The following is a 26,488-nucleotide window of genomic DNA, read 5'->3' on the forward strand; positions in this document are numbered from 1 at the left end:
TTTCCTTGGTCACTTCCTATGAGAGAGCATGGAAGGGCGCAGAACATCTCAGCAAAGCACTTCAGGCCCTGCCTTTAAAAGCATCTGATTTTCATTTTTCCTTTGGCATTTTCCACACATATCCTTTTACAAACTTGATTCATTTCTTTTGAGCTCTGAAAAAAAAGATTCTCTGGCTGGAATGAGAAATCAGGAATGTGGGAATTCATACATTGCGTGCATGTGTGGTTAGTGGTGTGTGTGCCATTTGTACACATCACTGACTGGGGAAGTTAAATCATTTTTGGATACAGTTTGTGGCAAGAGTATCTAGTGTGCCAACTCCAGGTCTTTGAAGTAACATTCTGGGACAACCTGTTATTGAAGCATTTCTTGCCAGCTTAAAGTAGAGGAAGTACCCATTGAAAGAGGAATAGTTTCCTTTTCTTGCCATTCAAGCCACACAGGGACATTCTTTCAACTAATATATATATGTATATAAAAAAAAGAACTTCTAAATATTTCTTTATTTTCCTTCCATCTGGTGAGGACATAATGACTTACCATATGAATATTTTCTCTTAAATTCTCCTTTAGCCTCACATTGCTTCTAAAATAGGATTTAATAAACAGATGTGTAAATAAGATATGGTTAATGTGGGCAGACAGAGTCGAAAGAGGAGCCCATTTCAGGGGGCCAGTGACTGGCTTAGGGGTAAAAGCTGAGAAGGATAAGCCTGCCCTCTTGCTTGGAGGACTAAGAGTTCAAGTCCCAAGACCAAGCAGAGTCTTCAGGAACCCTAGCATACCACTTCCTCCCTTGACACTTTATGGATAAAATGAAGAGAATGACCACTGTGGCATTAACCCTTTCCACAGGGTTGTCCTGAAGCTTTAGCTCATTAAACAGGGAAGGGCACTCTGGGAGCACACACCCCACCATAGCAGCCTTGGCCCCCCAGCAGAGCCTTTCCTCGGTTTCCCAAGGTTCATGAACTTGTGGACAACTTTTTAACTCTTCATCCTACTGGGTTTAGAATACTCAGAGAAGCAAAAACCCACGTGATAAGAGAATTCTGAAAGGCCTGTCAACTCCAGCTGTTTACATCAAGGACATTCAATTTTCACCATGGATAGAGTTTTCCAACCAGCAACCCGCTGAAGGAATCATCTGCCTTGTCATAGAGAGAGAAGAGTTTTATTAGCGCCTCAACTCCTGGGTTTGCACAGTGGCTTTCTGCTTCGCTTCTGGTTCATCTGAGAGAGACAGAGGGGCACAGCTGACTGAACTGATTGAGGCTGAGAACGCTGATGCTGAGTGAGCCTGAGCTACTCCTCAGATCCTCCCCAGGCGCACATATTTCTCTCTCTCTGGCCTCACCTTCCAAGAGACAGAGGAAAAGCTCCTGTCATCCGAGCCTGTAGTAGGCCAAGATGGCCACATGGCAGCCTGGCTGGGCCCCTTCCTTCTAGTCTGGGAAGCCGAGTCCAAAGGGTGCTGACCCTGTGCTCTAGGGAAAAGGATAAAGGGGAGGCAGTCAGATCGGGTGTGAGCTAGGTGGTTGTTGGATGAAACAAGAGACCTACATTGTCACTGGCTTCCTCATCAGGTCAAAAAGGTGCTGGAGGAGAAACCTTACCCAGGCACCACCTGGGTAGCTGGCCATTTCTTGGGTGAAACGGAAATGCTTTCTCTGAGTATCACATGTAACAATGCTGTCAAATGACTCCCAAGGGGCACCTGCCCTTCACCTCCTTCCTTTAACAACAATTATCATAGTAAAATCTGTTTTGTTTTTTTTTAACTCACCAACCCTGTAACCCCACCCCAACCAGCTATCCCCTGGGATTCAGAGAGATGAGATATCAGCTGTGAGACAGAGGCACAGCCTGGGGTCCACCTGGACCCTTTGTTTCCTTTGCCACTTCTGTCAGTGTAAGGAGAGCTCACAGCATCTGGATGCAATTTCCATGAGAGGCACCTGTGGGTGAGATGTGGGTCCTTGTTTGCAAACCCCCTTTCCACACCCCTGACAGTGACCAATGGATCCCCCTACCTTGAGTCAGGATCTGGAGGCCTCTACAAAACAAAGTGAACAATTGCAATAGCCCCAAATAACAGTGATGTTTCTAGGATCCAGGTGCTACTTCTTTCTCCCAACTTGTCCACAATGACGAATTACTGCTAAGATGATAAGGTAGTCCTTATAGAAAAAAAAACCCACCCCTTAGCAGCTTTAGGTCTCCTTGAGTTCCTACTCAGGTACCTAATATGCCTTTTGATTTGGGATTCCTGCTGACACTGAGAGGGGAACAGGCAGGCAGACATTCCCCTTGTATGCAGGTCTCACAGGTGGGAGAAATGCCAGCCCTCCAGTGAGAAATCCCAGGCGAGGGCAGAGGTGAGCACAGGAAACAGCTTGAAGTCATGTTAGCTGTTCTCCAGCAAGGTTCATGAACTGAGTCTTGTGAAGGGTGGGGTAAGTACAGGTTCAAGAAGCATCAGTGCCAAGGGGGAGCCTCTCTGTGATGTCAGGAGAGTTGATTCCCCTTAAGGGGGTGGGTTTTTGGAACAGTGGGAAGGAAACTCTACTGACTACTTATGACAGAATGTGCTGGACACTTTGCACTTGTCACTTTATTTAAACCTCCTAACTGCTTTGAGAAGTTGGCATTGTCATTCCCATTTTACAGATAAGAAAAATGGAAGTTCAGAGAGGCTAAGTAAGTTGCCCAACACTAGGCTGATACCATTAGCAGCAGCGATGGGATATGAGCCTTGCACTCAAGTTCCCAAGAATATGAATAGTCCACTAACCCAGTTCTTCTCACACTTTTGCTTTGAAATCCTTCTAAGGACAGAGAGAATTTGAACCCTGGCAGTGGTGGCAGTTGAGGGCGGGGATGGGATTTGCAGCTTCTGGTGTTAATTTTTAAGGTCTTGTGTTTTATCTTAAAAAAGAATGACAATGTTGCAATTCATCCCCTACTATATTTACTTTAAAAATATAACTTCTCGGGGCTTCCCTGGTGGTGCAGTGGTTGAGAATCTGCCTGCCAATGCAGGGGACACGGGTTCGAGCCCTGGTCTGGGAAGATCCCACATGCCGCGGAGCAGCTAGGCCCGTGCGCCACAACTACTGAGCCTGCGCGTCTGGAGCCTGTGCTCCGCAACAAGAGAGGCCGCGATAGTGAGAGGCCCGCGCACCACGATGAAGAGTAGCCCCCGCTTGCCGCAACTAGACAAAGCCCTCGCACAGAAACGAAGACCCAACACAGCTATAAATAAATAAATAAATAAATAAATAAATAAATTTAAAAATGTAAAAAAAAAAAAAATAATAATTTCTCTATGAAGGCTTTAAGTACAATTAACCGTCCAGAAGAGAGGGCATGTTTAGACCACGGTTGATTATCTCCTGGGTACAAATGGCTGTTCACTTTGGAGGTGCAGGTGTCCAGTTTGGGAAACACCAGGCTACCCAGTGCTGCTCCCTTACTGGAGGTTGCGGTCACAGATGACCCTGTACTGGGTGTGTTATCAAGGGGATCTGTACATTCAGTAAAAGGCTGGACTCGAGGAGGCTACATAACTGCTAATTTTCCATGGGATTAACATAACGCAATGACGAAGGGTGAGGTTACGGAGTCAGACAGGCCTGGGATTTGAATTTGTACTCCAACAACTTCCAGCTGTGGGATTTAAGGCAAGCTACTTAACTTCTCTAAGCCTCAGTTTCCTAATCTATAAAAAGTTGTACGTGTGCTATAGAGAGGAGAGGAATAGAGAAGGTTCCATAGCTTTTTACCACTTTTAAGTGGAAGATCATTTGAACCTCAGTCTTCAGCCTCCTGTCTCACTGATTTACAAACTGCTGTCACTGAGGTACACATTTGCCGAGTGAAAGGAAACCGGAATACTCCTTCATAGCTGTTTGTTTTTCAAGCCAGTGTATTAGTGTATTTTTGTGGCAAGAGGGAGAAAAAGTGTTAACGTGATTTCTAATGAAGTCAGATATTTAAGTGAATGACTAATGTGTTTTGTAGAGAAAAATAAACCAGTAAATGACTTTTAAAAAGTTAATTAGACCTACTTCATAAGGGGTGTCATAAGGATTAAATTAGATCGGGCACAGAAAGCACGTAGCTCACAGATGTGAGCCCATCACAGGTTCATGAACGGTGGTTACTGTCATTATAACCAAGGGGGCTCTGGCACCTATGGAAATGGGTCCCCCAGCAATCTCCTTACACCTCCCCTCCCTAGGTTCCCTGCCCCTCCTGCTCTGTCCCAGGAATAGAAGGTGACTGGAGCTCCTCCTGGCAAAAGATGATGGGTTGATGATGTGCCATTTCCTCTGCAGTCAATACAATGTTTGGGCTCCCCATTTCCTGCCTGTGGTTTCGCACACCCTTGGAGAAAGAGCCATCCCCGCTAATGCATATCTGCATCCCTCCCATAGCTCTTAGGTGTCCGGTGATGGGTATGTGGCTTTGGCTGCAGCAAATGTGTTCACCAGGGGTTTTCTCCTTAGTACCATACAGCAGCACATGTAACACAGAGAAAGAGAAAAGCCAACGAGGAAAGTATATATTTTTTTTTTTAAACGAGTTAGACACTGTAACCACATTTCTAGGCTAAACAGTCTTTTGCAATGCGTAGAAATTAGAGTCAGGAAGAGCCTGTCTTCCAGCATTAGCAGAGCCAGAATCCATCAACTGTATACGTTGCTGCTTCCACAACTGTGTCATGTCACCAGCCATGACTACGAGCATGCTTCCTGCCCTGGGCTGCATCAGGGCTGGGCTGCATGAAACACTCCCCACGTGTTTCTGAGCCTCCTTCTTTTTATCATGACTCTTATTCTTGTTTCAAAAAAAACCACAAAAAACCTACTTTTGCTTTCTGTTTGAAAGAACACTTCAATAGGCAAAATCTGTGAACAGATCCCTGCCTGAAACGAATTTACAATATTAAGATGACAACAAGAGGTGGGCAACTCTGAATAAAACACACTGTCCAAACAAACAATGTTACAATGACCTCTTAGGAGGAGTTGTACACAAGGTAAGCAGACTCTTGGTGGGAAAACAGGTAAGCCGGCGAATTACCATCGCATCTCCTTTAGTTTTTGCTGACCAATTTGATTCCCACAACTACCAATTCTGTGTAGTGAAATGGGTCAAAAAAGACCTTTCAGAGGGAAGTTCATAAAGAGAGTTAATGTAGGAGTGACAAAAATTCTCGTGAGCGGAGTTATCTTGGATAATGGAATATTTCCTCTTGGTGGGAATCAGCTTGTTCTGCCAAGAGAATCTGAGGGAGTGATGGGGAGTTTGGCCTATTATGTAAGCAAGTTTATTTTGGGAGCTTCGGGTATGGTGTGTTGCTGCCTTTAACCACAGCCGATCTGTCTCCATAATGGCCACTTCATTCCTGGGCTGCGTGGAACACGGCCTACATTAGTGCTGGGTGAGCAGCCATTAGTACGTGGTGAGGCTCCAAAATTAGCGACATGTTCCGATGGAGCTGCTGAACTCTGCCCAGAAATGAGCTATTGATTTGGGAATTTAAAGACACTATTAGTTTAGTGAATCAACTGCACGTGGATTCCCATTCACAAATGTACCTGAAGGCCCCTTACTTTACTCAGCTTTTCTTTCTGGGTGAAAGTCTCTATATTTTCTACTTTATTCGGTTACTATAAGTATCGGCCAGCCTCCCTTAAATGAATTCATAATGCAAATTTGGTATGCTTCAAACTTAAAAGCCCAAATAGTATGGTTCTGTGTTTGAGAAGTTCATATATCTCCTAAGATTGTCTCAGCCCTGCTGGTGCATCTCCTTTATATGGCTCTGCTGCCTATATTATTCTGAATATATTCCTTCCAAGGTGCTTGATGTGCTTTCTCAATTTTCCTCTTTCAATTGGCTTGACCACTGTTAAAGTGTAATCTTCAAAAAGGTAAAAATCACGATTCTCAGGCACATGGAAAACAAACACATGACAAGCATTCTATTTAACTCATCAATTAAAGAGGAGCCAGTAAGATGTTAAAACCAGTCCAAAGGGCACTTGAAATATTACCTCATTGTCAGTTTAACAAAGAAATATTAGGATAGGCTGTGTGGGTTGGATGCAATACTGATTAGCGTCCAAAAGGTCCTTAAACCTGTTTCAAACTGATAGGCCGTTCACTCCAGATAGAAATTAGTTGCATCTCTACTGGGTAAAAACCTCCATATTCTGCCACTGCAGAACTGTAAATTGTAAAAAGTGCAGCCTAGCATTCTACTGAAAGTACCCCCAGTAATCTCCTCTCCAAATACTGAACAAGTTTTCAGACACCAGCTAGAGTCTCTCACCTTGCAAACAAACCAAACCAAACCAAACAAGCTCTCTTACTGGATTCCTCATCTCTGGTCATCTCTTCCCTATCTTTCTCATCCCCTTTCATAGCCAAAGTACTGGAAAAAGGCATCTAGTTTCATTGGCTCCATTTTCTCACCTCCCATTTACTCTCTAATCTGCTCCAGTATGAATTCTGGCCCTATATGTATGTATTTTCCATCTTTTGCTCTGGTTACCAGCGACTACTTGTTTCTAGAGCCAAGGAATATTTTTTATTTCTTATCTTATCTGACCTTTCAGCAGCTTCTGAACTTCTGACAACATGCTCCTTTATACATTTTCTTACTTTGACTTCTGGAATCTAATATTCTCATGGCTTTTCTCTTACTAATGGGATGCTTCTTCTCTGTCTCCTTTGCAGGCTTATGCTCTACTAACCTACCATTAAATGTTGGAATTTCTTTAGGTTGTGTACTCGGCTCCCTTCTATTCTTCAATGCTTTCTTCTTCTCAGATATCATCTAAGCTAATAACTTCAGTTATCCCCATTTGCAAACAAAGCACAAATTTGTATCTCCAGGCTATATACCTCAGCTTGTATATCCATCTGCCTACGTGAAATACTCTCTTGAATTCCTAGAGACATTTCAAGTTCAATATGTATAAACTGGTCTTATGAAGTCCACTCCCAAACACTCCTGATTAAAGCCAGTCTTCTTACAGAGTTCCAGAATGACAACATTATTATATAAACTATATATATAATGCTGGAGAAGGAGTTCCAATTTCAAAGACAAAATATCCTAACTTTGAGAACTCGTTAATTTTCTTAGAGATTTACCTTTCTAAGGTCTAGATTTCAATGCCAATTTAAGCATACTGGACATCCTTTTGCCTTTCAATATTTCCTTTTCTGCTTGCCATTTTCCTGCCTTCTTCTGTCACTGGGTTCCAGTCAAGAACCACACTCAGCACCCACAGCACAGGTAAGAATAACAGTTCTGCCCAGAAACAGTTTACAGTCAGAGATGAATATTCACAAGAGGGTTGAAGGTATACTTGAGACACAACAGCCACAAGCTAACAACAAAATTGATTTTCTTATTTATTCTTTCCCCTCATCTATTTAATTGCTTTCATTTGCTGGTGAAGCTAGAAGACGAGATTATAGCAGAAGGAATGGTAGCAGTGGGGAGCAGTGTGCGTGTGGAGGTGTTGGGTGAACATGGCACAAAGGAAGTATTCTCTACCTTGCTAGGAATTTCCATTACACAAATGGGTATGCACCTTAACACCAGATGATCAAAATTACCATGTAGCAAAAATTTGGTTTCCAACAGAGAAATCGTGAGTCCAGGGAACATTACCACCGTCTAGTATTGTTTTTCACTTGTTCTCTCCTCTATTGACCCTCTGATTACAAATAGAAGTTACAGTTCTTCTTAAATATAAAGAGTTTAAATTAAAAATAATTAAAAATTAATAACCCAGAATAAATATGTCTCCCAGAATTATTTGATGAAAAACTTATTTATATATTTATTTCTGTTGATGTGGGAAAACATGTTAGAAAGAAGCGCCTACACTTCAGGATTATTGGCATTGCTACAGTGATTGTCAATACTTCAGAGTTCATTCCTCCAGCTCCTCGCTGGTGTTAATGGAACCATAGTGTGGTCATAAAACAAAACAAACAAAAAAAACAAACCAGAATGTAGGAGTCACAATATCAAATTAAGTATTTGATTTCTCTTCAAGGAAATATATGTTAAACAGGGGCTGATTTCTTGAAAGTGGCCTAACTATCCTTAGGCAGTAGTCTGGGGAGGAGAAAGTCGAGGCATTAGTCACTTGGAATCACTGCTAGAGAGCCGCCCACATGCCCAGAGACTGACGTTACTTCTTACATGAGGGTCCAGGATAACCACGTCTTGCATTTGACAAATGTGGTAAGGACTGGCGAAGTATTCATCAAACCCACATCCTCTTTCTCCTGGGCACATAGCTAGACTATATACTCCAGGTTTCCTTGCAGCTAAGTGTGACCTTGGGAACGAATTCTTGCCTACAGAATGTGGGCAGAATTGACACAGATCTGTTCAGTTCAGGACAGGCCCAATCACACCTCCTCTCTTCCCCTCTCTCCCTTTCCCAGTTGGCTGGATGGAAGCAAACGACTCTGAACTGCGGAACTGAAGGAGCTGCAAGGTGGAAGGCGGCTGGGTCCCTGCCTCACATCTTGAGAGACTATCTGCTAAATACCTTCATTTATCAGCCAGAGGAAAAAACTTCAAATCTCACAAGCTACTAAGATGTTGGGGATTTAGCAGGTAAGGTTACCTTAACTTACACAATCATCAAAGTAACATATGTAATAGTTTTTCAGTATCTGGGCAGTCCAGCATTATCTGCCATAAAATGACACAAGGTCATTCTTGATGGGGCCAGCCTTCTTGTCTATCTTTAACTTTCCCTCCTCTATCACTTCCTCTTCACTAGGCAAGGATTTGTTGTTCCCTAAACTCAATATGTATTTAAATTCTCTACCTTTGTAAATTCTTTTGCCTCTGCCTGGGGTGCCTTGCCTACCCATTCTGAAAGAAAAAAATCCTTTTCCTCTCTCCAGAAACAATTTAAGTGTCACTTCATCTGTGAAGCCACTCAAATGGCTCTGCCCTCCTTCTTTGCCTCTCCCTTCACCCATCCACTTATCCACCTGGCCATTCAAGCATGTACTGAGCGTGATGATGTGAGAGGCTCCCAGCAGCAGAGACTCCAAGATGAACAATGCATTCTCCCCGGGAAAGGCAGGGTCCAGCTCGGGAGGAGAGACCTACAAGCCGATAGCTACAATACAACAGATAAAGGCAAAACTACAGAGTAATACTGGGAGATGCAAGAGCAAGTAGAGGGCTTTGTGCACGTCGCGCCCTCCCCCAGAACACTCTTCCCTGATCTGTGCATGACCACACCCTCCTCTATCTCCAAGTCAGCAGTTCTCTCAGAACCCCAGGCTTATTTTCTTCATACCAATGATAACAGACTGTCTCTCTTTTATTTGTTGGCTTGTTTGTTTTTGTTCATCGCCTGTCTCCCTCATTAGGATGTAAGAACTCCCAGCACAGGATGCAACTTTTCTTTTCATCACTGCCTTTCTAGATCTGGCACAGAGACTAGTGCATCCTAGGTGCTCAATAAGTGCTTGTTGAGTGAATGAGTGAATGCATAGAACCTGCCTGCCTGGGGAGGGGCTGTTAGGAAGAGTTGCCTGAAGGAGTTGATGCCTGATCCAAACTCTAAAGGTTAAGTAGGAATTTGCCTGGAAAATGGAAAAGGAGATTCCTGGTAGAGAGTACAAGTATAAATAAGAACATAACACATGGCCTGATGTTTGTGGAAAAATATAAGAAATAGAATGTGGCTAGAGCAAAAATGCTAAGAGTGGTGGAAAAGGCTGAAAAACAAACAGTAGGGAGATTATTTCCTCATCATCATTTTTCCATCAAGCACCTTCTCTGAATTCTGAAAGTCTTTTACACATAACACTTATGACACCATGTTGTTACTGTATTTTTTAAACATGTCTATGGGCTTGAAGGGCAGAAGCTGATTCTTACACACTCTGTGTCCCCAGCTCCCAACTTTATCATTGATGTAAATTGTAAGCAGTTGAAATGGAAAGGGATTAATTATAGTATTTCTGGCTATTCTTCAAAGATAGGCGATACCCAGCTTAAGAATATAATAGAGTCAAGAGGTATGCTGACAAAAACTGCCGCGGTGGAGGAGAAAAAGGCCCTATGATGTCCTTTTCCTCGTACCAGGTCAGAGTGGGACATATGGTGTCCTTTATTCCCACAAAACAAGGAACAAGACAAAGTTGATACAGTATCAAATCTAGAACAGACTTGAGCTGACTTCCAGCATAACCTTACTCAAACCTTGTGTGTAGAAAAAGTTAAGAGATACTAATGTTGTTAAAGAAAACATACTGAGCCTGAAAATGGCCTATTTTTGCTTTCAAGAAAAGTAGAAACAAATATAAAGCTGAGTCCTTAGGAAGAAAGACAAAATGAAGTTTTACCTGTAATATGCACCTTGAACCTTAGGAAACAAATACCCTAGAATTTTAAAAGATGTTTCTTTCCACTCGTCTGATTATAAAAATTTGTGCTCAGTATAAAACATTAGGATAAAAGAAAAATTTTGTAAAATCCTACTAACTAGCAATAAACAGTTAACTTTTATCGTATATCCTTCCAGATAGTTTTAAACGAACATGCATATAATGAACACACACAAGCCCACATATATTTTACAATGGGGGTCATATTACACATGCTATTTTAAAATCTACTTTTCTACCTTAATATCTCATGATATTATTTTTCATATTAATGACTGAATATAATTATTTGAAAAGTTTGCATAGGATACAGTCTACTGTGTGAATACTTAACATACATATTTATATATTCTTTAATACATAATTTATTTGTAGGTCAGTCAATCAACAAATTTTGTTTGTCTCACTCAATGCCAGTGACTGTTCTATACAAAGAAGCAGAGCCTGTGTCTGGCACCTTAGACCACTTGGCCACCCTGACACCTCCAGCAACTGTTCGTACTGACCACACACCAGTGGACAAAGCCGACTCCCGGGCATCAAATTACTCCCATTTAACTAGGAGATGAGGCACAGAAAATAAACGCATAGATAAATAAAATAAATTCAGGTACTGATGAGTACTATAGAGAAGATAAAAGAATCATATGCTGAAGACTGACTAGGGTTACTTCAATTTCTGGTAATATGGTTGACTATGAAAACAGCCTTTTTTTTTTTTTTTTTTTTTTTTTTTAGTAACCCAACACATAACACAGTTTGGAAAGAATACAAATTTTTTTTCTTTTGGAACATATAGCCAAACTAGCAAGAAAGTAAGGAAACTCCCTAGAGACCAAATATAAAAGTAAGCGATTATTTAAAATAACACTTAGCACTGAATCTCCGAGGCCATCTACCGATATGGCGTTTTCATGGCTTCGGGGTTAGAGGAGACAGCGGAGCATGAGAACTGAAAAGTCAGCAAATTCAAGGCCTCTGAAGGGCGACCCACTCAGTGAAAGGGTGGGATAAAAAACATTCCACCTGGGCTTCCCTGGTGGCGCAGTGGTTGAGAATCCGCCTGCCAATGCAGGGAAACACGGGTTTGAGCCCCGGTCTGGGAAGATCCCATATGCCGCGGAGCAACTAGGCCCGGCCCGTGAGCCACAACTACTGAGCCTGCGCGTCTGGAGCCTGTGCTCCGCAACAAGAGAGAGGCTGAGATAATGAGAGGCCCGCGCACCGCAATGAAGACTGGCCCCCGTTCGCTGCAACTGGAGTAAAGCCCTTGCACAGAAACGAAGACCCAACACAGCCAAAAATAAATAAATAAATAAGTAAATAAAAGAATTAACTAAATGTAGATCAAAACATAAATCTCTAAAACTTGGACAAAATCTTAAAAAAAAAAAAAAAATTCCACCTACCTTCCGAAGGGGATGAGAGAACTTCTGCCTTGGTTTTCAATCCGGGAGGAAGCAAAAAATGGTCTCACCTGAGAATTCATCACCATAGCCCTGCCCTTGCGTGGGTTTGAGGTTTAAATTTGTACCACCTGTGTGATCTGGAAAACCCTAAATGGAGAAATTAACACAGGATGGTGAGTGCCCTGGGCACCTGGCCAAAGCCAAAGAAAACTCTCTGCTCAGTGTGAACTGAGGTCCTTCTGAATTCCAACAGATTTAAGTTGCTCAAGTAGCTCAAAGATATTGAAAGATGTGTTGGAAGCCAACCACCATGAGAGTGAGATATGTGAAATTCAAGAGACATTTACAGCTTTAAATGCTTACAGAAGAAATGGAAAAACACTGATAAAGATCTAAGCATCCAATGAAGGCAAGAAGGAATACATGAAATAAACCATAGAAATAAATGGCAAACAAAGATAATACCAGAAAGTTTCTTTTTGTTAAGGACTAATTAAATAGACAAAACTCAGCAAGAATGATCAACAAAAAAGGAGAGAAGGTGGGTGCAAAAAATATTAGAAGTGAAAGGGGTACAACACTGAGGGGTGGAGATTAAAAATATATTAACATTGTACAATGAATTTGTTTATGCCAATAAATTTGAAAACTTAGGAAAGGTGGATCACTATCTTAAAAGCCAAAACTTAAAACTGTAGAAAAAATAGAAAGCCTGAACAGTTCTGTAATCATTCTAGAAATTAGATCACTACTTAAAAATCTACCACCAAACAAACAATGCTCACGTGCTTGGAGGCGCCCTCATCTAGGCTCCAAGCCTCTGAGGTGGTCCATTTCAGATGAAACCCGAATGGTAAGGAGTGAGCCATGCAAAGACCTGGAAAACAACATTTCAAATCTAAGGAACATCAAGTGCAAAGTGTCTAAGACAGTGAGAGAGAAACAGCAAAAAGGCAGAAATAGACTAAAAGGGCTCACTTAAGATACTTGTAAACAGCTAGTACTTACTGAGTTTTTCTCTGGGCCAGGTGCAGAGCTCCGAGCTTTATATACATGATTTGCAGTCCTCAAAAATCCCCATTTTATAGAAGAAGTGATGGAGGCTTAGGGAGGCTAAATCCGGTGGCGCACAGACACAGGCACAATTCCAGGATATGAAACCAGTCTGACATCTGAGTTTTGAACCGCGTGTGCTCTGGCGAAGGAGAAAGTTCTCCAAATGAACGCTGCCTGGAGCGGTGACTCCAAGCCGGTCCGCATCAGAAGCATCAGCACCACCTGGGATCCTGTTAGAAATGCAAATTCTCAAATTTGCCACCTCACCCCAGAGTAGGAATTCCGAAACTCTGGGGGTGGGGCCCAGCAATCAGCGTTTTAACAAGCCCTCCAGGTGATTCTGAACCTCTGGTCTAGAGCGACTAGAAAGGTAGGATGCTGTCCTGCAAATGGTGTGGACTTTGGAGTCAGATGAGTCTGGTTTCCAGTCCCAGTTCTGCCACTTCCTAGTGATGGGATCTGTACATCACGTACAATTTCTCCTACCTGTAAACTAAAGATAATTATACTACCTACGTTTAGGTTTTTGTGAGGATTAAATAAGGTCATGTAAATATTAATAAATCAGTGCCTGACACATAGAAAGTGCTCAATAAATGTTCTCAAAAAATGTTTGCTATTAGTATTCTCTCTTCCATGCCAGGAGTCTGTCTTCCCTTAACCGTCCCACAGATGCTCTGCACCCTCCCTGTTCCCGGGAGAAGAGGCGTTGGAAGGATGAAATATCTGGAGGCCAGAAAAGCAGTTGGAGTTACGCCCAGGTGAAAGACGACAGAGGCCATATGACAAGGACGGCAGTGGCAAAGGAGAGAAGCGGAGGGTCCACGAGCTGCTTCTCTGGAACTGTGGGTAGACCTTGGTGCCTGATCAGATGTGGGGAAGACCAAAGCAAGGAGTCAAAGATGAGTCTGTGCCTCTAGTTTGGCTGATGGGTCAGGAGTGGTTCTAGTGGAAAAATGGATTCAGGAGCAAGAAAAGGTTTGGGATTATGATGATGTGTTCATATTTAGGCAAGTGAGTTGGAAGTACCTGAGGTAATGCAGAAGTGCCATTCCAGGGAAAAAGTGTGTGTGTGTGTGTGTGTGTGTGTGTGTGAGAGAGAGAGAGAGAGAGAAACTAGAACTCTAAATGTCAGTGTTACAAGCCGATGCTCTTAGTCCTTTGTCATTGAAACTGCTGTTTCCTGTGGGTATCAGTGTGACAGAGGAGGGCGTTATTTGCAGCCAGCAGGCCCTGCTGGTAATGCCACGTTCCACTGATACCCAGCAATCGTGGTCAGTGCTAATGACACAAAGAAGTGTCACTCAGGAGACAGAATATGTGGGGAGGGAATGAAGCCGTCACTAATGAGTAGGCTAATGGAACTCGATGAGCAGTGAAAACCAATGGGGCAAAAACTGCCTGCCTCAAAAAAATAAATGAGGTTGGAATGGACGAGTGCCAAACCACAGCTTATCTCAAGGCTGTGCTCCAGACTTTGTCACCCAGTGGGACAAAATTCAATCGCACATCCTCCCCAGCATGGTCATGGGTCAAGGCCATCAGTGCATTCAATCCTATAATGTTAATAACAGCACAGCCCTGCAGGGCCAGGTACAGAGCAAGACACCGAGCATGCAGTGAGGAAAAAGATGGACCTGGTCCCTGCCCTCACAGAGTCATCCACTCCTAGGCCAAAAATAAATTTTAGCTTCTTTAATCCATTATGTATAAATTAGACACTGCATGTCTCCTCCTTCTTCTAATCAAAACTACTACTCTCATAACCCTCCTCCTCATCAACATCACTATTCATACTATTTTATCACTCAATATCACCCACAAACTACCTCTAGATCTCTCTAGCTGCATACAACTGACTATCTTGAAAGATCATAATCACTTTCACAACTACGAAAGTTTATCTGTTATTCCTATCAGTTGTCCAGACGGCACATGCTGTGCCTGGGACACTTTCTACCACTTTCTCTGATAGTGGGGCACCCATGACATCTGGACCTCAAACTGTCTTGAGCACAGCTCGCTGGATCTCTACGCCAGCCTTCCTGCCAGGCCTAGGAACGCCCTAGAGTGTGCTTGGATCTAGGAAGGAGGGCGTTGGTGACGGGGATCTCCCACCCTGGCTTCCCACTAAGTGAAAAATAAACCCTGCAGAGGTAAACTGAAAACCTTCCGACCAGAGGAGAACCCTTCTTCAGACACAGATCCCAAAGGATTCTGGGTTCACAGAATCAACCTAGCGACTCAAGCCTTAAGTAGTGCCAAATAATGGAGTAATCAGTGGATTCCAAGCCGTATATTCTGTTCCTGACTCAGCCTCCTTGGGTAAGTCGGTGCATTTATCTGGTCTCAGCTTTCTCACCTGAAAAAAGGGCCGCATTCAAAGCAAGCCACGATATTTTAGTATTTAGATTTCTCCATAATTTTGTTACTAAGTTCATTAAATAAAGAGAGCACGAATTGGTGCTTTACATTTTCAGGAAGGCATTTCTCCACCCAATACTATAACCCACATCAGTGATCGCATTTGCTTGTCTGCATCTGAAGGCTCTAGGCAAGCTGCACAAGGCTAAAGCGTCTTTGTTTAACAGAAGCAGCATATGAACGTCCTCTGGCTGCAGAGAAGTGGCCTCTTACATAGAAGCTAAGCCTCTCTCATGTTGCATTTGCTGGCTTCTATCTGTTGGCTACCCCGGGTCCCCAGATTCAGCAGTCTTGTCTGTTGGCATTTGTGCCTCCTGGTTTAAAGGCCACCACTTCTCTTGATGACTGGGCACATGCCCAGACCTCTGTGTCCCTGCCTGGATTTCTGACTCCATGTTTTGATTAAGCCATCGACTTAATGGTCCCTGGCTCCTGGCGACTCCACACACCTGCCCCAGATCTGGGAGACTGCATCCATCCTCAGACACTTCGTTATCTCAGGCCCCATACCCTGACCTGTGTCCATGACTCATGATGACCCTCTGTCCAAATAGCATCACACAGATACAATTGTACGAAATGGTGCTTCACTGGCTTGATAGAAGTTGTTTACTCAGTTGGACACTGAGGAGAAAAGACTTCGATGATAATTACTAAAGCTGTATTCATTTCTTGCTATTCTCTGCCTTCTAAAAACCCTGCTAGGATAAAGGAAAGGGAAGGGTTTGAACTTGCTCTGCCTTTCTGTTTAAGGACTTGCTCAAAGAACTTGCTCTGGTTTAGACCTCTGCACAAGGTCTAGCAGCTGCTGCCTTTACCATACGAGGCAACTTGAGCTAAACAAAATGAATGGGAACTAAACAGTGTAAGCAAGGGATATTATTTCTGTCATTTTTGGCTGCCAACAAAATGCCAAGAAAATTACAAAGTAATAGCTACCACTGTGGAAGAGAATAAGAAAGAAAATAAACTTTTTGTGCCTCAGGAAAAGCTTTCTGTTCTCTCTACTTTTACAGGGCAGCACAAGAGCTTTCTGTGGGTCTTGGCATCCAACGTCCCATAAACAATCATTTGCACACACTAGGAACCCAAATGTGTGTTGTTCCTGGGGTCTGTATCCTTCACCTTGACAGGAACAGAGAAGGAGTTTTAATCAGATTTATTTTATATACAGCAATTGCCTCTTTTGTCAGCAAGAAAGAAATCCAGTTAAATGGATATTCTTATAAAAAGCAGCCTAAGCATTTTTAAAATGAAATCACACCTTATGAGACTCGGCCTTTCTTCCCCTTCTCCCACTTACCCCTAAATTCACCACACAAACTTGGCAATGAACTGCCTTCTTGTTGCTCAAAGCACTGGCAAGATCCTACAGAGAGAGAAAAGTTATTGTTCAATTAAGCTCTAACTGTACATTCAAGCCCTGTTGAAAATTTAAAGAAAGAAAACGCCTCAGGTGGCAGTGCCACATTTAACATGTCTCCATGGCTTTTCCTACTTTGCTTCAGGGTTGAAATCTGTAGGGCCTAGACAGGGCATTGATGGGGGAAGGGGTACCTGGAGTTTCCTGGAGTTGTCTGTCTGGAGCCAGGAAGGGACTACAGACTGGGAAAAAGACCAAACCAGGGGCAAAGGGGAGCAGTAATGTAAGAAATGATTGCAAATGCATTGCATCAGTTCAGTTTAGGACCTGATGATTCACAGATGAGAAAACATACTCTGAGAGTGGTGTGGCTTGCTGGATGCTGTTTACCCCTGCAGAGCCTGTCATGGGCCAGCATTTCAGACAACTGCAGAGGGAGTTTGCTTCATTAGGCCCCCAAACAATGAGAAGATTAGACTGTAAGTTCCTCTCGGAAAAATAACACCTTCTGTACTTTATCTGTGGCATTTGTGAAGGCCCTGTAGAAAAGGCTGAATCTCCTAATCTCCAAATCTCCAGCTCTGAGCTTTCTGCATTATGTCATGTCTAGTGGTCAGCAAGGTATTCTATTTTGGAAAGGAGGAGGAAGATGAGAGGTTGAGAATAAAATGTAAGTATCTTTGAGTGGCATTTGCCATGAGAAACTCGGGCAGTTTCTAGGGGAATGATGGTGGTCATTTGCATTGGGTAGATGAAAAGTGTCTTAACTCTACGCAAAAAATAGAGAAGTTTGAGCAGAAAATCTAGATCCAAGTTCTGGTTCTGCCTTTTCCTAGTAGCAAGATTTTGAACATGTCCCCTAACCTTTTGAAGGTAAATTTTATTCATCCATTGAATAAGGATAATACTTGCTTGTCTTCCCTTCTCATCTAGTATTCGAGAAGGTCAAAAAAGAAATGAAAGGGGTTTATAAGTACAGTGTAAAGTGTATCAAGCAAACACTACTTGATCAAGATCGTTCAAGTAGTCTCAACTCTCAAAAATCAAATAAGGTAATATAATAATCATGTACTGGTCTATGGGGGAAAGCACAGCCCTTGAAGTCTAGGGACCAGAGGTACCTGGTAAATGATGCCAGAGAAGCAAGTTTTGAAGAAAAAGCAATAAAATGTGCCTCCATGCCATGTCAGGTATGTTAAACTCATCTTAGATATGGTGCCACAAACCAAGTGTAGGAGTTGAGTGGAGTGTTGGGATGGCTTCTATCAGAAGCAAAGTGGTACCCCCTCTGGCCATCTCCATCTAACTCAGATGAGAGATTGAGACCTTGGCTCTCATGCTTCTGGTCTACTTTCTAAACATCAGCTTTTCTTCTCTCATTATCGCTTTCTAGGAAGTACAATAAGGAAACAAATTGAAGGTGAGATTAGAAAATCACTTGTTTTCAAAGGGAAATGAGATGGCCTGATAGGTTTCACCTATCTAATGATTCTCAGTTTAAATATGAATATACAGATATATTTAAAATTGTATGAAATGTGACTTTTTTAATGTTACTGTACAAATGTGTATGGTGGTTCTAAACTCCCACCTGCTGAAGTGTGAGAAGGCCAGTCTAAATATTTCCAGGAATTCATGGGGATGTGCACGTGCCCCCGAATCAGACTTTGCTATCTCTTGCCAAGGCTGGCCAGCCAAACCAGTGCTTTGGAGTCTCTGAAGTTAAAACTTGTTCTTAAAACTGTATTCACACTGTGACGGCCACTTTCACAGAGCTGCAAATCCATGGTTCCCATTCATGGTGCCCATGGTGGAGAAACTGGATGATGGTTGTGCCTTAGGGCTGGAGATCTTGCCACTGCTCTCACAAAGTGACAAGGGAGCACTTCAGTTTTAAGCCTAGCATGGTGCTAGGGAGGGGTCCCCAATAAGGATATTTGAGTCCCAGTAGCCACAGTTGTACTTAATGCTGCATTTCTTTCAGTGGACACTCACACCTTTCTTCCAGGTGAGTAAACACAACACAAGGGTACCTGGGTCAAGATGACTTATGGGGTCCTTTATCATATTTAACCTGGAACCATCAGTCTCCTACAATGCTCTGGCTCGCTACTGGTTTGGGTCCACTTTTTACAGATTTTCTTCCTTTGCTGGGGCCACTTCAATAAGCTGACACATTTGGTGACTGAATCCCAATAGGCAAACAGGTTTCAGTTCCAGGATATTCCTCAGGCCCAATGTCAATCAATGGATGAAAACAGAATTGAGGGAGATGGGACGTTGCCTTCCACTCACCAGAACTAGGTGAGCCCTGGCTCCAGCCTGGCCAATGCCCCTGTTACTGTTCTCAAACCACCACAGCTTTCGTTTTGTTTCTTGGATGTGGTGAGTTCCTTCTTGCTTCAGGGACTTTGCACTTACTTTTCCTCTTCTGGGTACTCTTCCCCTGCTCACCACTGATTCCTCAAGCCTCAGCTTAACTGTCACCACCTCAGAGAGCCATTTTCTCAGTTAGTCTGTAGTATATTGCCCTCCATAACACTTTTCACAATCTACGTTTTTGTTGTTTATTTACTTGTTTTTTTGTTTCATGGAAAAACCGTCAGAGCAGCGGCCTGACCTGTCACTGCTGTATCCCTGGGCCTGGCAGGGTGAATGGCAGAAAAATCAACAATAACAGTCAACATTGACGGAACACTTAAGATTTGCCAAGTATTGTGCTAAGTCCTCTTACATGTACGAACTGATCTAATCTTAACTACAAGCCCAGGAAGTAAGTACTAGTACGCTATCCCTTTCTGTAGTAAGGAAAATTGAGGCTGGGCACGTGTAGTGACTTGTCCAAGGCACAGAGCTAATAATTGCTGGTATTGGGAAGAAAACCTGGGCAATCTGACAGCAGAGTTCATGCACTTAACAACTGTGCCATATGGCCTCCTAAATTCCTATACGTTGATAGTCATTTTGCCCTATTCCAGGGATACAGCAAAAGAGCCACATCCTCTGCTCACTCACATGTGAAAGCACGGCCACCTTGGCACACGTTCAGAGGGAACGTCTACAGAACACTGACTCTAGTGGAAAATATACATGGGCAATAAACACCTCTGAGGCACCGTATAAAAACCTACTACTTATTATACATATATAATTTCATGAGCCCCAATCCCTTCATTAACACATCCTAGGTTAGAACATGAATGGGAAAGCTACTGCCTGCGTTCAAATTCTGGCTCTGGCACTTACTAGATGTGCAAACTTGAGCAATTTACTAAACCTCTCTGTGTCTTTCATAGGATTACTGTGAGAATTAAATGGATTAATACATATAAGCCACTTAAAACACTCAATAATTATTAGCTATTTTTGTTAGTATTTTCAAGTCTCCGTGTGACTAATTTTCAAACACTATTGCATTTGACGCCATTGAATCTCACAAAAGCCCTTTGAGGTAGGTACTATAATTATCTAAGCTGGAGCTTAGAAGGGATTTAAGAACCTGGCCACATGTCAAGCACTTAGTAAGAGATGGAAGTACGGTTAGGTCCCATCAGTGGACTACACAGTCCAAGCTTTCAGCTTTACATTATTCTGCCTCTCCTCATTTGTTTCTGAAGATGGTTATGCTAGCATAGACCAAGGTCATAATATGTGGTCCCAGCACCTTTTATCATTTCAAAAGTTACCCCTGTATTCATTTGCCTGTGAAAAAAAAAACAACAAAAAACCCAGCTACTATTTTCCCCTCTCTCTAGCACGACATCTTACTTTGGGGTAGAAGGTCCTGGGTCATCAGAGGCATCAAAAGAGTTTTCAGCCCCAGCCTTTAAGACCTGTGTGCACATATTCTCTCTAGAACAACTGGTCCCCGGTAGCAGGGGGACTGTGCTGCAGTAAGCTCTCCTGCGCATCCTCCAGAGCACCAGATGACTGCCAGAAGCTTTTCCCCTCCCCATGAGTAAGCCTTCTTAGTTCTCTTGTATGGGTGGCGTCTGTTCTGATATTAAAACGGATTTCTTTTTCTCATTCTGTGTGTGTGTGTATTATGCATGGTGCTTCTTCAGTACCCATTGCCACACTGCTACCAGCTCTCTCCGCACTCAATGCCTCTTTCTTGTTCCTCACTTGACAGGGCAGCAGCCTGCCCAGACTTGGGAGGGACTGGGGAGAGATTATTTTTTGCCTGTGATACATTATTTCCTTTCCTCATAAAGCGATTCCTCCAATGTTGTCTCCTGGGGACACGTTGCTGCTCTTGCCTGGAGCTGCCCTGGTTACTTGGTCTGGGCTCATGTACAGCTCTAATTCAATTTATAATGCAGTTACATAACTGTTCCCAGTCTCTAGTTGACCTTGATGTCAAGCAGCGGTCAAGTTGTACCAGCCCGGGGAAGGGAGGAGGAATCTCTGGTCAGACCTTGAGCACATTTTAGCTGGGCTTCTGGAATGGAATGTGGCACATAAAGGCCAAACCAGACCAGTAAATTCTTTGGAAGGGGGAAAAGCAAGGGTTGTTGATTTTTGTAAGATGGACGCGGTGGACTTTGAGGGCAATCCTGTGTCACTCAGTAGCATCAGAGCTGTCCTCTTACCAAAGATAAGTGGGCTGCCTTCTTTCCCTGTGAATCGCTGATAGTAAATGAGACTTTTGGCCTCGGGGGAAGTGCTCCTAGGAGTGTCTTCAGCTTGGAAACCTCTCAAAGACAAACTTTCAGCACATTCTTTTCCAGAGAGTCCTGGTTCTACTCAGTTCTAAACAGTGACAAGAATAACCAAGTTTTGATACTTTTGCTTCCGGTCTGAATAGAGGCAGGAAAGCCAGGGGTTTCAACATGAAAGCAAAACTACAAAGTAAAGACTGAGCAAATCAGTCAAAATTTCCAAAATTCCATAGTGTGAAAGCTCTCTGAGAGCAGGGACTCTGTTTATTTTGTTCTCTGTTATATCCTCACACCGCAAAAAAGTATCTGGCACAGTATAGAGACTCAGAGAATATTTGTTGAATGATATCTCACCTGATGCATAACATGATTTATGGATAGTGACAAGTGACCTTTTTCTAGTTTATTCACCCAAGGCTATCACATCAGAGGTTTTCAGAATTCTATTTTACATATTTTAATCATATATATATATATATTTACATATGTATGTTTGTTAAAATATAATGTTAAATATTATACAAATTTATACTTATGTTGTAAATATGTATTTACATATATATATACATGTATGTATATATGTGTATATATATATATATGACCATTAACTGGTTGCTCATCTATGAGCTGCACACTAGTTGACTGTGCCTTGATGTAGAGGTTTTGCCTTAATCATAGTTCATTTACACTGATTTGGCTTTCCCCATCAGCAGAACTAGCTTCATGAGTGTGTGTCTTGTACGGTTGTGCAGGACCACTTACTTAAAAGGGCCCCATACTTAGGTTTCGTGCTCTGTTGTAACCATCTTGAAATTCTTAATTTTTGAACAGAAGGACCCCATTTTCATTTTGCACTGGACCATGCAAATTATGAAGCTAAGCCTGTCAAAAGTACAGAGAGAGCTACTGTACAGAAATACCAGCTACACATGCTAACAGCCCTTGGTGAGAAAAAGCAGCTGCTTATTACACAAGCCAACCACTAGGATAATATACATATTGAGAAGGGAATAGTCTACTATTTACAAGTCATTAAGAGATATTAACTGATCCACTAACCTGACTAGTGGCAGATGCATGATACATGTATGCTTTGAAAAATGGTAATCAGGGAAATAACTCATGAATTCACTGGTGCTTCTTCTCTGCCATGATCTGGCTAACTCTTCTTTAACTATCTTTACCAAGCAAAATTCTAACAATTAATCTACCAAATATTCTTAAGTCATCTATACTGTCGACCTTTATCTTTTCTTATAACACAAACCTCTCAGGTCCCCACTATCCCTACTGCTTAGTCTCTGCCACACTTTAGTACTTGATCAAAATCAATATGGGACTTTAATACATGCTGTCTATCTAGTGCTTTGAGAAAAGTGTTTCCACATCAAATTATTTCCAATATCTTGCTTCACAGGAAGCATAGATAGGACAACACACAATGTTAATTTTTCTAATAGTGCATAACCTGGACTAGGCACATATAGCCACTGAGTAAACATCTAATTAATTAAATTGAACTAACTACCAATGAGTAATTTCCTGGGTATCCCACATTAGCATACACAGAATAACTTTTACATATCTTTTTTTTTTTTTTTGGCTGCGTTGGGTCTTTGTTGCTGCGAGCGAGGTTTCTCTAGTTGCGGCAATTGGGGGCTACTCTTCGTTACAGTGTGCAGGCTTCTCATTGCGGTGGCTTCTCTTGTTGAGGAACACAGGCTCTAGGCGCACGGGCTCAGTAGTTGTGGCGCACGGGCTTAGTTGCTCCGTGGCATGTGGGATCTTCCTGGACCAGGGATCGAACCCGTGTCCCCTGCATTGGCAGGCGGATTCTCAACCACTGCACCACCAGGGAAGTCCTACGTATCTTTTTAAAGTAAAAGTTAAACTTTCTAAATAGTTGTTTTCGCTTAAATGAGTTTTTTAAGTTACCATAATATTAAACGGTAGCCTACGCATGCTGGTTGTATAAAAATGGAATTCACAGAACAAGCAAACAAACAAAACACAACAGAAATAGACTCATAGATACAGAGAACAAACTGGTGGATGCCAGGGGGGTGCAGGTGGGGGGACAAAGGAAATTATCTCATAATGTGTAAAATATTGAATCACTATGTTTTATACCTGAAACAAATATAGTATTGTATGTTAATCATGAGTCAATTGAAAAAAATAAGTTCAAATCTCTTTGTATTTCCAAACTAGGGGGCAAAATTTAGAAATTTTAAGAGACATAAGCCTTTGAAATAAATAAAGATGGTCTTTTGGTAGATTTAATTTTCCCAAAAACTTCCCCCAATTTTCCCAATTTTAAATCTCCCAATTTCAAAGCCTACCAACTGCTCAGGCCTTGCTTTGCTGGACCATTTAACACCCACTTGCATCTCATAAAGTTTCCCATGTTTATAATTTCAAAGGATACTTTATGACGGTTTGAATACTTATTTATTTATTAAAATGTCAAGTCACTCAGCGCGTTGGCTGATCAGAGCAGCCTAATTCTCATGCACATCTTGATTTAAAGCAATGAAGCTGTTGCTTGAAGTCAAGCTGGGGCCAGATCCTCACAGCCAGATAATTCTTAATTGCTTTATTTTCTAGATAGGGATTTTCTGAAATATATTTTCTTTGCAGTGGGGAAAAGTTTTAAAACTTTGCTTTCACTTCACACTGAGAATAAGAAATAGGCAGACGGAAAATAACGAGTTTCCTCAATATTGTCTTGGCGGGAGAAATATTTTTTTTTAAGACTCCACCTTTTTCTACATATTCCGGCAACACCAAACTCCTGTTTTTCATTAGTTTGATTCTTGTTAGCTACACTTCAATTCTCTCTGGGTAGAGGAGATCACAGATGGGGTTCCATCCTACCATGATGCCCAGAGAGGAAACATGTTCTCAAACCTGGAGGTTGATAGAGAATCTAACATTTAAACTCACACCATCACATACAACCTAACGAAGGGAGCCCTCATTCATGCTTTTCTTTTCTAAAGAGGCCGAAGCCTTTTATTGTTTCTTTGATTAAAAGAAAAAAGAAAATCCCTAGTCCAAAAAACAAAACAAAACTAAAAGAACACAATGAAATAACGAGTTACAATAATATAAATGGGCTAAGTTAGAGTAAATAAGCTCTGAAGATAACCATTTTAAAGTGTTTAAATAGCTATTAATTTAGTCACCAAAATAATTCAAACCCACATACCTGGGCTAAATGAAACAAAAAGATTAGGCCTAAATGGAAATCAAGAGACATCTTAAAAGTGCCTACATCTCCCATCATTTTTCACAAGGTCTGCTTTTTATAAAACTTGCTGTCTTTGGGAAAATTCAACCCTTCATTTGCTGCAGGAAAATGATTCTCTTTTCTTGTTGTCAACATTTTCAAATTGGAATTCAGGGAGCACAGGTGGTTTCTCTCAGGTCTTTCAGGTCTGCCTGATTTTCAAATCACAATTTCTCCATAAATGTTCACCTACATTCAAAACATAAAACACTTTCAGGAAATCTACAATAATGATTAGCTGATTAGGCACTCCTTGCAAAAAACAAGAGGAACAAACAAACAAACAAAAAAATGGGGAGCTTGAAGGGATTGTTTAAAGAAGGTGATCCACTAGGACAACGGGACCAAATGATTTCCCAGACTCAAAACCTTGAAAAACACATCCTTCTTTTCACGTGAGCTAGGAGGCCTGACTGACAGAGGTTGAGCTGAGGAGGGTGGCACGGAGAGGAAGCAAGTGTACTCAATCAAGTGAGCAGGGGTACAAATCCAGTATGCTTCCCCGACTTTCTGCAGATCAGGTGTCGCTAAGCAACCACTTGGAAGGGCTGATGACTCATCCTTTGAGCTAATGTAAGTTTTCAGACACTGGTGTCACCATGGAAAAATACAAATTTGATATTGACTTACACTCTGAGATTCAGAGAAATTAAATGGATTATTAAGTGTGAATTTATGAAATTCTCAAGACACAACTTTAGTTCATTTTAATTAAGAGAGGTTCTACCATGTATTGTACGGGGTGAATGGGAGAAGTCAAGACTGTCAAAAAGTCAAACCATAATACATTGAGCTAATGACTTTAAACAGGGTGAATAGTACTAGCCAATATTCGATCGACTAGTAATGTTTTCAAAACCTTAAAACTATGACTTCAGTTTTAATGGAATATCTGGCCGTGGAGGCTTGGTCAATCAGCTTTGGTCCAACCTGGCCTGCAGTCCCAAGAATGCTCAGACAAGTTAGGGTTTGTCAATAGATGAAAACCAAAGTTAGATTTAAGCAGTAATTGAGAATATTTGTAGATTCAGATGAGTATCTAGTTGTATTCATATCACGTATTCATTATTATAAAAGATTATAACTCAGGAACAGCCAGATGGAGAGATGCACAGGGCAAGGTGTGTTGGAAAAGACACAGAGCTTCAATGCCCTCTCTGAGCACTTTGCTCTCCCAGCACCTCTGTGTAATCACCAACCCGGAAGCTCTCCAAACCCCATCTTTCTGGGGTTTTAGGGAGGCTTCATTACATAGGCATAATTGATTCAATCATTGGCCATTGTTTGATTGATTGAACCTCCAACTCCCCTCCCCTCCCTAAAGGTCGACAGGTGGGGTTAAGTTGTAACCCTCTACTCCTGGTTGTTTCCCCCCCAGGAACTAGTCCTCATGCCTAGAGGATCTCCAAAAGTCACTGAGTCAACATGAACTCAGGTGTGGTTGAAAGGGGCTTGTTAGGTATAACAAGATACTCCTCTCACCTTTATGCTCTGAAGTAATTTCAGGAACTGAAGACAAAAGACCAAATAGTATAACAAAAGATGCTCCCATTGCTTATACTTAGGAAATTCCAAGAGTTTTAGGAGTTCCCAGAAATGGGATTAAAATCAAACATATAAATTTCTTTTATTATATATAACCTATTTTAAAGGCTAGATCTACCAATTACTCATGCTAGAGAAAATCTTTTAAGCCAAAGTGATATCAAGCATCTATTAACCATACTTGCAGAAATATCTATATAACTGAATTGGGCTGAGAAGCTAAAAGCATCCCAGGGATGTTGGGGAAAGAGGGAGGCAGAACATCTCGGGAGGCAGAACA

The 26,488-nt window shown here is 42.0% G+C and overlaps 2 long non-coding RNA genes across 2 annotated transcripts in view; one reads left to right on the top strand and one right to left on the bottom strand.

Annotated features, from left to right (window-relative positions):
- Positions 1-13,007, bottom strand: LOC309658603. The gene is made up of 2 exons (XR_014262305.1): positions 12,876-13,007; positions 1-12,744 (listed from the first exon to the last, which is right to left on the bottom strand). It is a non-coding gene; the product is annotated as an uncharacterized lncRNA (long non-coding RNA).
- The window catches only part of LOC309658597, a 24,869-nt gene continuing 6,916 nt past the window's right edge, over positions 8,536-26,488 (top strand). Inside the window, exons 1-2 of the long non-coding RNA XR_014262297.1 lie at positions 8,536-8,662; positions 10,834-26,463. This is a non-coding gene — a long non-coding RNA (uncharacterized lncRNA). The remainder of the gene's footprint in view (positions 8,663-10,833; positions 26,464-26,488) is intronic.

Source organism: Balaenoptera physalus (assembly GCF_965194825.1).
Source record: "Balaenoptera physalus genome assembly, chromosome: 3".
NCBI classification, from domain to species: Eukaryota; Metazoa; Chordata; class Mammalia; order Artiodactyla; family Balaenopteridae; genus Balaenoptera; species Balaenoptera physalus.